This window comes from Tenrec ecaudatus, chromosome 8 (genome assembly GCF_050624435.1).
Source record: "Tenrec ecaudatus isolate mTenEca1 chromosome 8, mTenEca1.hap1, whole genome shotgun sequence".
NCBI lineage: Eukaryota > Metazoa > Chordata > Mammalia > Afrosoricida > Tenrecidae > Tenrec > Tenrec ecaudatus.
Window position 1 is genome coordinate 43,207,569 of NC_134537.1, and position 13,783 is coordinate 43,221,351.

The 13,783-nt window shown below is 43.5% G+C and overlaps 1 pseudogene; it reads right to left on the reverse strand.

Annotated features, from left to right (window-relative positions):
• Positions 1-636: 636 nt before the first annotated feature.
• Positions 637-2,052, reverse strand: LOC142455377 (ferritin heavy chain pseudogene; annotated as a pseudogene).
• Positions 2,053-13,783: the final 11,731 nt, after the last annotated feature.

Consider the following 13,783-nt stretch of genomic DNA (forward strand, 5'->3'; position numbering starts at 1 on the left):
AGCTGAAGCAGGGAACTGCTAAGGCAGCTGCACCCTGGTGCAACCATCAGAAAGCAAGAGACCCGAGAACTAGAAAGGCGAGGCTCACTGAGCCATTTATATCTCCACCCTTCAATTAACCCCACATGTGTTTGTCAGCCAGGTTGGCACAATAAACTAACTACCTCAAACGCTTTTGCATAGTCAATAAAACAAAAGCAAATATCTTTCTGGTAGTCTGTGTTTTCAGCCATAATCTATTTGACATCAATCATGATACCCCTTTTTCCAAGTCCCCTGACAGAACCTCTGAACCCTGTCAATGACCTGCTGCAACCGTTGTTGGATTATCTTGAGCCAGAATGTACTTGCATGTGATATTGTTCTGTACTGTGAGCAGTCTGTTGGGTCACCTTTCTTTGGAATGGGTACAAATATGGACTTCTCCCAATCAGTTGGTCAAGTAACTCTTTTCCAGTTTTACTGACATTGATGAATAAGTGCTTTCAGTGTTTCATCAGCTTGTTGAAACATTTCAAATGGAATCCCATTGATACCTGGAACTTGTTTTGGGCTAATGCTTTCAGTTTAGCTTAAACTTCTTCCTTTGGTACCATTGGTTGTTGATCATATGGTACACTCTGAGATGCTTGGCTATCAACTGGTTCTTCTGAGTACTTTGACTCTTTGTATTCTTTTTTTTCTGTGCAAGCTCCATTTTATTAACTGGGATTTTGTGGCGGAACTGGGGAGCTTAAACTGTTTGACCGCCTGTGCCCGGGGCGGATCTCTGGCCCCTCCCCACCAAGATCTCTGAGACAACATCTGGGTATGCACTGCCTTGGTCACTTGGGGAAGGCCAGGCTGCACATAGCTCTCTCCAACACTGTCTCCCAGGGTATACTTGTCGAAGAGATACTCGGCCAGGCCGGAACTTGGGGCCCCCATCTTGCGCAGGTTGGATTTCACTTGCTCATCCAGGTACTGTGTCTCGGTGAAGTCACAGAGATGGGGGTCGTTCTTGTCCGTGGCCAGTTGGTGCAGCTCCAGCAGGGACTGGTTGACGTTCTTCAGCGCACACTCCATGGCGCTGAGCCCGCTCTCCCGGTCGTCACGGTCTGGTGTCCTGATATCCTGGAGGAAGTTCCGGCCCCCTCGTTGGTTCTGCAGCTTCATCCGTTTCTCGGCGTGCTCTCTCTCCTCGTGAGACTGGTGCAGAAAGTATTTGGCAAAGTTCTTCAGAGCCACGTCATCCCGGCCGAGGTAGACATAGGAGGCATAGAGCTCTAGGTTGATCTGGCGGTTGATGGAGGCCTCCGTCCTGGTTGTAGTTCTGGCGCACCTGAGAGGGAGACAAGGTCACGGCGTTGGTGGAGGCCTGGGGGCATCGAGAGTGTGGCTGAGAGGTGCTGCTGGAGGGCGGACTGGGCAGCCTGTTGGGGTGAGGGTGGGTGGTGGGGGGGCGGCGGGGGGGAGGCTGGCAAGCGCTGGGTTCCGGTCAAGCACTGTTGAAGCAGGAGACCACAGCGACTCTGCGAAGAACGTCTCGACTCTTTGTATTCTTTTTCATCTTTTTTTAATGCTTCCTGCATTGTTCCATATTTTGCCCATAGAATCTTCCACTATTGCCACTCAAGGCGTGGCATTTTTTCTTTAGCCCATTCAGTTTCAGCTATCCTGACCATGTACTTGGTTTTGGTTTTCTAAGTCTATGTCGTTCTTTGTACAGTTCAGTATAATATTTCTTTATCTTCTCGAGCTGCCCTTTGAAATTTTCTGTTCAGTTGTTTGATTCCATCATTTTTCCCATTGCTTTAGCTACCACTCTGTGATTAAGAGCACTCTGTGATTAAGAGTCTCTTCAACACACATCTTGAAACAGCCTTTTGACAATGAGTGAAATACCTTTCCTCTTACATCTGCCGTTCCTGGCACAGTAACCCATATAATTTTCTGATTCAAACTGGCCAGCACTAGTCCATTTCAGCTCACGAACACCTAGAATAGTGATCTTTATGTGTTCCATTTCCTTCTTGACAACTTCCAAATTTCCTAGATTCATACTTGGTACATGCCGAGTTCTGATTATTAAATGATGTTTGTAACTGTTTCCTCTCATTTTGAGTTGTGTCCCATCAGTAAATTAAGTTCCCAAAGATTATGGTCTGGCAGGCCTTACGCCATCCATGTCATTATGGACAACTCTATTTTAAGAAGGCAGCTCTTCATCAGTCATATTTTGGCTGTCATTTTAGTTATTAGGGAAATACACATTAAAACTATAATGAGATATCACTGCACACCCAATATAATGGCCAAAGTTAAAAAGACTGGAAATACCTACCATTTCTTCACAAAATGTGGAGTAACTGGAACTTTCTTACAAAGCTGGTGAGAAGATAAAATAGTTCAGCCACTCTGGGAAAGAGTATGGCAGTTTCTCTTATAGTTAAATATACCACAAGGTCAGCAGTTCAGAATCACCAGCTGCTCCTTGGGAGATTGATGAGGCTTTCTATGCCCATAAAGAGTCATGCTCTTGAAAGTCTACGGTGGCAATTCTACCCTGTTCTATAGGGTCGCTTTGAGTTGGAAGTAACTTAATGGCAGGGTGTTTGGTTTGGGGTAAAATAATTCAGCCACTCTACTCCTAGCTACCTACTCAAGAGAATCAAAAGCATATATAGAAATTCTTCAGCTATTTGTGGACTCTTTTTCCAGACCAACAATAAAGCAAAGATCACAATAAGGCAAGTGTGGTCGTTAAATAATCTGGTGTCAATTTGGTACTTGAGAGGATTAGGAGTGAAGGGGTGGAGTCTAGTCTGTGAATCCGGTCAAAGCCAATGAGGCCTCTGTGTGGACATGACCCTCTCCTGAGAATTCTGGGAGCTCCTGTATTTCCTTCTTGGAGGCGGGAGACACACACTCTTATCTGCTCACTCCCTTGGAGACTCTCTACTGACAAGACTCAAGACTCATTCCTGAGAGACACTATACTGACAAGACACATGGCGCTATGTTCTGGGAGCTGGAGAAGCCACGTAGAGACCCTGTCAGTGCTTAGATGCTTACAGTGCCACTGGATCCAGAAGACTACCAACCCATGGGTCTGTGATCTTCCTGCATTCGGCATCATTGCATATGTTTTGTGAGTCTTATGAGGACTTTATAGATTGCTATCGGTCATATGGGCTAATATCAGACTTATGGACTTGATCTGGACTGGGGTGGGATGTTTTTTCAATAGTCAAGTGCTCTTGTATATAAACCTCTTTCTTTTATACATATGAGTCTCCCTGGATTTGTTTCTCTAGTTTACCTGGACTAACGCAGCAGTCACATGGATATTGAAGTCTCCCAATGCATATAAAGCTGTACTTACACTCCCATGTGGCCTATTAAATATGGGATAGAATTATTATATTGCAAAAATTACAAAAGTGTGGCACAGATACAAAATGACCATATGGTATTGGGGGGGAAATGACATCAGTAGATATACTCCTTTCAGGGTTTTAAAAAACTTTTTATTTGTAAGAAAACACATTTTGCATAACTCAGTAAAAAATGACATTCAATTGATGTATGGATTGATATAAGAGTTGTAAGAGCCCCCAATAAAATAATCTTTTAATTAAAAAAATGAGAACTAATCAAAGTATGCCAGCACCCAAACAAAAGCCTGCACATGAATATACATAGCAGCTTTCATAGTAATAGACCCAACAGTGAAAAGCTCAAATGTTCATCAACAAGGGAACAGATTTTTAGAAGCCATATTGTCATACAATTGAACAAAGGAAAAATATATTGATACACCAATAATATGGGTGTATCTAAGAATAACTTTGGAAAGTGAAAAAGTTGGACACAAAAGAATACATACACAGTTGGCCTTCCATATCAGCAGGTCCCATCTGTAGATTCAAGCAACCATGAATTAACAATATTCAGGAGTTTGGTGGGGAAAGCAACTGAGTGGTTAAAGCAATTCCTCAAAGGCTAAGAGGGAGCACGAGGTGCTGTTTATATACTATTTACATAAAATATAGGGAGAATGTGTGTAGGTTAGCCATAAATATGATATCATTTTACATAAGGGCCCTGAGCAGCTTAGGATTTGGGGACGGGGTGGGTGAGGGTATCCTGGAGCCCACTGACATCAAGGGATTATTGGCCTCTATAATTCTACTTCTATAAAACCTTGGCATCACTGAGTGGTACAAACTATTCACGTCTCTGATCACTAACCCGACCCTCCAGAGCAGAGTTCTACTGGGACACACCTGAGGTTGCTGTGACTCAGAATCAACTCAATGATGACTGATGGCACCTTTTTTCTTTTTCTTCTCACAACCATTGTATTTATTAGAAGATAATATAGATATATCACTCCATAGTTCAATCACATCAAGCAGTATTGTCCAATTGCTATCACAGTCAGTTTCAAACAGTCTCTTCCTTCCTGAACTTCTTGTTGTCAGCTCCCTTTTATCCGCCCCCCACTACCCGCCTTCTGCCCACCACTGTACCTACCCTTATTCTACTTCCTGTCCCTATAGGCTCATCAATCCTGGGTTTCATATACTGAAATGGAAATACATGAAACAAAAATTCAAAAGAGTGACCCCCAATGATATAATACATCTGAGATAAACCCACTATGGAAAACAACAGCAGGAACAAAATGCAGGCAGTGTTGAAAACCAGATCAGGCCTAACGTGCATCAGAGAGGGGACCAACTGGCAAGGGTTTAACCATCCGTCAGGTTTCTCATTTTGCTCTCTTCCATAGTCATCGCTCCAATTCACTCTATTTGGTAACGACTTTCCTCCCATCCCCCTATTATGGATAGAGGGAAATCACCAGAGACTTCTTTCCTTTGTAGATCTCAGAAATGTATCTCGGGCTTCAGCTATCCTCCACAGCCTTCTGCAAACAGATTCTCCCAATTTTAGGCTCTGATACTATTCCTTCCTTCAGCTTTGGATTCTATGACTTACAGTCCTTCAGTCACTGATGTTGGCGTGCTTCTTCCATGTGGACTTAGTTGACATTTCACTTAGATGGCTGCTTATTTGGAGACAAGCCTTTAAGACCCCAGACACTATTTTATCTGATAGCCGGACACCATCTAACTTCTTCACCCCACTTTACTACAGCACCTATATCTTTGTGTTCCTTTCCTGAGGGAAAGTCTTGAGCTAGGTTTTATTGCATGTCCAAAACCCATTCCTGGATCTGTTTTTCTTTCGCGCGCGCGCGCACGCGCGCGCGTGTGTGTGTGTAAGAGAGAGCAAAAGGGAAATTGTATATTGAGAAAACATCCCAGCCTAGTCCAGATCAAGTTCATAAATTGGCCCATAAGTCCCATACTAGTCTTTAGTAGTAGCTCCTCTTTACACTCATGCAGCACATTCAATGATACTGAATGTAGCAATCTTTTCTGTTGTTTTAAAAAAATCTGCCTTTGGCTTCCTTTCAAAACCTCCTTGTTTGATGTAAGATATGAAAATAATAATGATTTATAATTTATCAAGGGGCGATGAGGTGTATTAGTCTGGGTACTTTAGAGAATCAAATCCACAGAAACGCATTTATAAGAGAGAGTTTTATATAAAAGTTAAGTGCGAATCAAGAGAACATCCCAACCCAGTACTGCCCAAGCCCACGAGTCCAACATTAACCCATATGTCCAACACCAATCCACAAAGTCCTCCTCCATCTCACAAAATACACACTATGATGTTGACTGCAGGAGGAAAGCCAAGTCAGTGAATGTGTAAACATCTCAGTGCTGGCAGGGGTCTCCACACGGTGCTCCAGCACCCAGGGCTGCATCGGGGTAGGCCCATGTGGCTTCTCCTCAGGGATATCTTGCAGGAAGTGAGCCTTGCCAGCTGAAGCAGGGAACTGGCTAAGGCAGCTGCACCCTGGTGCGACCATCAGAAAGCAAGAGACCCGAGAACTAGAAAAGCGAGGCTCACTGAGCCCTTTATCCCTCTGCCCTTCAATTAACCCACACGTGTTTATTGGCCAGGTTAGCACAATAAACTAACTGCCTCAGGTGGGGAGGAAGGAAAGGGGGGAAAAGAAGAGCTGACACCAAGGGCTCAAGAGAAAATAAATGTCTAGAAAATAATGATGGCAACATATGCACAAATGTGCTAGATACAATTGATGTATGAATTGTTACAAGAGCTGTAAGAGCCCTCAGTAAAGTATTTAAAAACAAAAAAAGCTCCTTGTTAATTTATGGTAGAAATTTTTGCCAGTCATCCCTCTGGAGCATAAAGATCTTCCATTAGTATTGTTTTTTATTAGCTCCAGGTACTAATTTTTTAAAGCTCTATTGAGAGAGGGATATTGAGCCAACGTAGGCTAAATCCATATCACAGTACCTGAATTATTCACTGACACTATTTATACAAATAATGGGGGTTAATTGTCAGGGAAATTTACAATATTAATCAATGAGCTTGTCAGTCACAGGTTTTCTGGAATAATAATATACAGCCTACAGGGCACTGATGTAGCAAGACCATGATTCTTCGCCTACCAACAGCACAACAATCTTGGACCAGCTGTCTTCCACTTCCTCAGACAGCATGAATTTTCCGTCTTCAGTCCTCAGGTTTCAAGTGTGTCTGAGGTAGAGTCCAGTTCAGCCCTGTGTGCAAGACATCCTGTGAGCAGAACTGGGGTCATGATGATGGAGGTGGTGGTGGTGATGGTGGTGGTGGTGGTGGTGGTGGTGGTGGTGGTGGTGGTGGTGGTGAGGAAGCCTCAAAGAACTAGATGAAGAGTGTATTTCATTGGTGCTTTACTGCACCCTGGTTGGCTCATCCCTTCCTTGTGACCCTTCTGTGAGGGGATGTCTAATTGTCTACAGATGGGCTTTGGGTCTCCACTCTGAACTTCCTCTCCTTCTCATTCACATAGATATAATTGTTTGTTTTGGGTCTTCTGATGCCTGATCCCATCAACACCTTATGATCACACGCATTAATGTGTGTGGACTTTGTTGCTTCCCTGCTAGATGGCTGCCTGTTTAACTTCAAGACTTTAAGATCCCAGATGCTATATTTTCTAATAGCCAGGCACCATCAGCTTTCTTCACTACATTAGCTTATACACCAGTTTTGTCTTCAGTGATGGTGTTGGGAGGGTGAGCATCACAGGATGTCAGGTTATTAGAACAACGTGTTCTTGCATTGAGGGAGGACTTGAATAGAGGCACTGTCTGTCTGCTGCCTTAATACTTATCCTGTAGATATATGGTACATAGATCTATATCCCTATATTAATATATTTACCTATGTACATGCCTATGTATTTATATCTCTATAAATACCTTTTGCCTCCTAGTTCATTCCTCTATTTCCTTTTACTTTCCTCTTGTCCCACTATCATTTACAACCCTCATTTGGCTCTCTGTACTTCATCTCGGCTACATTGCACTTGATCGAACCCCATCAGGCATTCTATGCCCTCCTTGCCATTGATTTTAGATCTTTTGTTTCCTTGCTGCTGGGTTTGTTGGCCCCCCTTTCCTTCCCCCACCTCCTCTCTCCCCTGTCTCCCCTCGGGAACCGTTGGTGCCGTTGTTTTCTCCTTAGGATTATGGATCCTGCGACTCTTATGTAGATAGACAAAAAAAGAAAGGGGGAAAAAAAAGACCTAGAATAGTTTCAGGTCTGTCTACTGACCCCTATGAATGTTTTCCAATTGGGTCTGATGCAGTGCCGAGCCCTGCCCGCTGAGTCTGAAGCCTATTTTCAGAATTCCTCATGGATTTTGTTGCTTTGTTCTCCTCGCTGCTCAGTTGTGCTCCCTTCGTGTTACACCCTGGTGTGTGGGGGTCAGACTGGGCACAATGCCCGCACTGTGTCTCCAATGTTGTCCTCCATAGTGCTATGGGTCAGTGAGGGGGCGTTTTGTTTCATGGTGAGGCCAGCCCTAAGGTCCTTTCTGTGAGTGGGAATGTAGTCCTCAAAGCTTGGTGGGCCAGGATGCTGTCCACACAAGAGTAGGTTTCAAGTGGTAATATTAATCATAGGAAACCTTTCTGTTAAATATAGGAATTTTGATGAGTTAGAAGAGAGGTTATAAGAAGTGTATTATTGCTTAGTAGTTTCTGTGAGTGCGGGTTACTGAGGATGGGGGAGCAGGGTTTTGAGGTAATGGTGGTTGGTGTAGGTGAGGAGAACATTAAGAAATCTAACAGTTACTTATTGACTCTATATAATATAGAAAGAGTACAGTCAACCCGCTATTGTGTTTATAGTTGAAGGCCCTTATTTTGGTGGTACACGGTTCCCCTGTTCTCAAGGACAGTCCCTATGATACTGTGAAGTAATATGGGATTCTGCACTTCTCAGTACTGTCTGGCCTTCATGCCAGGGTGATAGGGTGGAAATAGGCTATCAGAGTGGAGGCTCAAGGTGAGAGTGAGGAGAACTCCAATCAGGAGGAAGTCCTGCTAAGGATAGGAAGTCCTAGTGCCAGCTAGATGCCTAGGTAGGGGAGAGGAAGCAGCTGAGAAACACTGGAATGCTGAATTCTGGTTCCTCTGATGGGAAAGAGATTTGTGGTTTTATTCCTCAAAAGACAATAGGAAAAAGTCTGGGAGTATCCCTCTGGCAGCCACAAGAGAAGGTAGGGAGAGGGGATCAGGTAAGGGAGTGAAACTATGAAGGCTCTGTTCCACTGGCCCCGTGAGCTCCAGCCTCCAGGGCTCCCAGTGGTCCACAAGGGCGTTGGGTGGGGGGGTTCCACCTGCGGGTCAGTCTGGCGTGGGATATTCCCCTGCACTGGTGGGCTAGAGGAGAAGGGAAGAGGCTGGCACTCGCTGCCCCCACTGAATCTGCTGAGCTTGGGGAAAGAGGAGACTGCAGAGAGCTCCATGTTCTCCAGGGTGAACGGAAATCAGAGAGAGGGGTGAAAATATTCCTAGGGTGCCAAGAATACAGGTTCTGCATCTAAATTCCCAGAATTGGCCTCTTTACCTGTCGATCTCTGGGCCACACAAAGGGGTGTTCTAGGCAGGGGACTCCATATCAGTGCCATCTTCCCAGGTCTCTCTTTGACTGATAATGCTTTTATGTAAAATTCTAGACAATGAAACATCTTTATATTGATAGAAAGCAAATTAATGGTTTCCTGGGGCTAGGAGCAGAGGGAAAATGGTCTGCAAACATGCTTGAGGAAACTTTTGGAAATAATAGAAATGTTCTATTTATTGATTGTAGTGATGGTTCCCCAAGGGTATGTATGTATCACTCATCACATTTGCGAAGTGTCACATAGGAAGTCCAAAGAGCTGGGAGCTGACCGGCCAAAGAGGACTACACCTCAGAGAAGACCTCTTTCCTTAGGAGGGAGAGGGCACACTGGACTGAGTGCCAGAGAGCTGTGGTCACAATAACCCACCTCTCCCTCGACCACGAGGGCCGCTCAGTGGTGATCCACTTGGAGTCCCTTCCTGTCTAGAAGACCTCCTCTTTCTCCAGCCATAGCTTCCATTTCTTATAAGACTATCATCCTTTCAGAATGATTATCTCATTTACCTTTTCCCAGTCTACATTCATGACATTAAAAATTTTTAAAACTTTAAAAACCACTGTCATTGAATCGATTCTGACTCATATTGACACAGTGTAGGATTTTAGAAGCTTCCTAAATCTTTAGGGGAGCAGACAGCCTCAGTTTTCCACTAAGTCGTGTGTGTGTGTGTGTATTTTAAGTTCAGATATTACCAACTTTGGGCAAGGAGGTGAGAAAATAGGACCTTCATCCAACTGGTGGTGGGAGTAGAAACTGGCACAGCCATTCCAAAGAACAATCAAGTCTCTGAATATGCAACCAGCCCTGGGGAAATTCTCTCTAGGAAACACTAGAGTTCATGACCCCAGAGTTCATCGGGTGGGTCCACGTGCCATGGTATGCATGTATGACAGAGTACTGAAGTAGACTTCCACATACCAACTGGATTGATCTGAAAAATGGGATTAAGAGGAAAAGTAAACAGGATGAGATTTATAGCACACTTCCATTTATGTATTGAACACACACATAAGACAGCTTTGTTTATTTTGTAACTGTACTCATATATCTAAATAAACAGCTGCTGGATGAATTGGAAGCACTACTAGATTAAATATACTAAATTAAATATAGTAAAATGGGTGCCTATGGGAAGATTACAGTAGGCTGAGGAATGGCAATTGAAGAGAAAATATAATGAAATAAGATTTTAAAAATAATTTTAAGAGAGAGAGTGCTTTCACTGATAGGCCATGAAGTCTCATGAACTAAGGAGCAGAATTAATCCAAGCGGGTATAGCTGAACTTTAAAAGATATAACAAGAAAATGGATAGCTAGACAACTATAAATATGAAAGGGATTCATAAAAGTTTGTGGAAATTTGGATAGAAGGATAATGGAATTTTCCACAAACTTTGAGAAGCCCCTTGTATAATTTTTGTTTTGTCTTTTATTATTATTCATAATGAATCAACTCACTATTGCCTGGTGTATTAGTTTCCTAATGTTGCCTTAACAAATAAACACAGATTTGGTGGCTTTACACAACACAAATTTACTATTGTAGACCAACACAGGTTCACCAGGCTAAAACCAAGGCTCTCTGGGCTGTGTTATTTCTTGGAGGCTCTAGAGGAAAATCACTTTTCTTGCTTCCTTTTTCAGCTTTTAGAAATGGCTCGTATTTGCTGGTTCATGACCCTCTTCCTCCCAACTTCAAAGGCAGCAAGAGTAGGTAAAGTCCTTCTTACGTCTCCTTCTCAGTCTCTCCTGGCTTCTTCATCCACTTTTAAGAACCCATGTTATTACACTGGTCCTACTGGGTCATCTAGGATAATTTTCATACTTTAAAGTTTTTAATAGATAATTTTATTGGGGGCTCTCACAGCTCTTATAACAATCCACACATCACTGTGTCGAGCACATTTGTATATATATTGCCATCATTTGTTTCAAAACATTTTCTCTCGACTTGAGCCCCTGATATCAGCTCCTCATTTTTTCCTGCTTCCCAACCCTCCTACTTTCATGAACCCTTGATAAATTATTATTATTTTCATATCCTGCATCCTCTGCTGTCTCCCTTCACCCATGTTTCTGTTGTTCATCAACCAGGGGGTAGGGTGTTATATATCTATATCTATCGCTGTGATCAGTTCCCCCTTTCTCCCCACATCTTCCCCCTATCCCATATTACTAATCCCATTATTGTTCCTGGTTTATCTGTCCTGGATTACGAGTGTCAAGATTTCTTATCTGTACCAGTGTACAGATGCTCTGATCTAGCAGAATTTATGAAGTAGAACTGGGGTCATGACAGGGGTGAGGAAGCATTAAAGAATGCTATATGACAACATTGTTATACTGCACCCTGGCTGGTTCATCCCTTCCTTGTGACCCTTCTGTGAGCGGATGTCCAATTGTCTACAAGATGGACTTTGGAGACTCCACACAGCACCTCCCCGCCAATTCCCATCAATATGTTGATTCCCATCAATATGATTGGGGTCTTCTGATTCCTGATACCTGATCTTGTCAACACTTCGTGATCACACAGGCTGGTATGCTTCCCCCATGTGGGCTTTGTTGCTTCCCTGCTGGATGACCACTTGTTTAACTTCAAGCCTTTAAGACCCCAGATGCTATATCTTCTAATAGCCAGGCACCAACAGCTTTCTTCACCACGTTTGCTTATGCACCCATTTTGTCTTCAGTGATCATGTCTGGAAGGTGAGCATCATAGAATGCCAGTTTATTAGAACAAAGTGTTCTTGCATTGAGGCAGGACTTGAGTAGAGGCTCACTGTCCATCTGCTACCTTAATACTTAACCTGTAAAAATATGTACATAGGCCTATATCCTTATTGTTACATAAAATATATTTACATATGTATGTACCTGAATTCATACCTCTGTAAAGGTTCTTTGCCTCCTAGTTCTTTCCTCTATTTCCTTTTACTTTCTTTCTGTTCCACTACCATGGTCGACCTTCATTTGGCTCTTTGTACTTCCTCTCAGCTACGTTACACTTGATCAAACCCCACCAGGCATTCTACACCCTCCTCACCATTGCTTTTAGATCACTGTTGTTGCCTTGTCCCTGGGTTTATTGGCTCCGCCACTTCTTTTTGCCCACCCCCATCCTCATCCCCCATGTTCCCCAGGAACCGTTGGTCCCATTGTTTTCTCCTCTGGATTGTTTATCCTGCCTATCTTTTATAGATAGACATGAATAAAACAAAACAATAAAAGCCTATAAATAGTTCCAGGTTTGTCTGTTGATCTTTATGGATGTTTTCTGATCGAGTCTGATGAGGTGCTAAGCCCTGCCCCTGAAGTAAAGTCTGTTTTTGAGATTCCTCTGGGACTTCATTGCTTTGCTCCCCTTGCTGCTCTGTTGTGCTCCCTTTGTGTTTTGCCTGGTGTGGGGGTGTCAGACCAGGCACAATTCCCACACTGTGCCTCCAGTGTTGTCCTCCATAGCGCTATGGATCAGTGAGGGAGCCATGCCTCATTGGAGCAGGTCTTATGGTCCTCTCTGTGCATTGGCTGCTCCCAGCAGGAATATCATCCTTGGGGCTTGGTGGGCCAGAATGCAGTTCTCTCTCTCTCACCCTTGCTCTTGCTTTCGCTATCTATCTCTCTCTTTCCCTCTCCCCAGGCTATATCTGCAGTGCTGTCCTCTGTGGTGCACGCTTCTGGGGAGGGGTGTCCACATAGGTGGGATTGGGGCCAGCCTGGCAGACCTCTCTGTTGGTCCCCTGCTTCATGCCAGTATGTTGCCTTCAAGTCTTGGCACACCAGGTTGAGGTCTGTCCCTCTATTCCTTTCATGAGGAGACATGAACAATACCCTCCCCCTGGGTGGGTTAGAGTCCTGTTCCCCTTCCTACCCACATCCTCTTTCTTTTTCTTTCCCCTCCTTTTTCGTTGCTGTCATATGTATCTGTAGGTTGGATCTGACCCCTGCCAGAGTGCTTAGACCTCACCCCTAGAATTTATGCATTTAGTAGCTTCTATGCTCATTGTGCTTTTTGAGCTTACCTCAGTGAACTCATGTTGTATTTATACTTTTGTGTTTGGCTTACTTCGCTTAGCATAATTTCCTCCAACTCTTCCCATGTGACGATGTACTTCAAGTGTTCATCACTGCTTTTGAGGGATGCATAGTACTCCATTGTACCAGGGTTTTTTTTGTACCAGGGTTTTTTAATCCATTCGTCCACTGATTGAAATTTAGGTTGTTTCCAACTCTTTGCAATTGTGAACTGTGCCATGATGAACATCGGAGTGCAAATGTCTGGTCATGGTCTGTTTCTTGCCTATGCCCAGTAGGGGGATTGCTGGGTCATATGGTAGCTTGATTTCCATTTGTTTTAGGTGTTGTGAAATCAATTTCCACAGTGGCTGTACATACCTACAGGTCCACCAACAGTGGATGAGAGATCCTATCTCACCATAGCCCCTGCAACACTTGTTGCTTTCTGGGTGTTTTGATTGGGCTATCTTTGAGGATGGTATCTCAGAGTTGTTTTCATTTTATTTTCTCTTATGGCTAAAGATCGGGAACATTTTCTCATATGCTTATTGGCTATTCAGAATTCTGTTCCTATAAAACATCTGTTCAGGTGCTTTGCCCACCTCCTCAATGGGCTTTTAGTTTTTTTTCTTATTGTAGGCTAGCAGAGTATTGTTGATTTTAAAAATAAGGCCATTATCTGATGTGTCATTACTAAAGATGTTTTCACAGTCTGT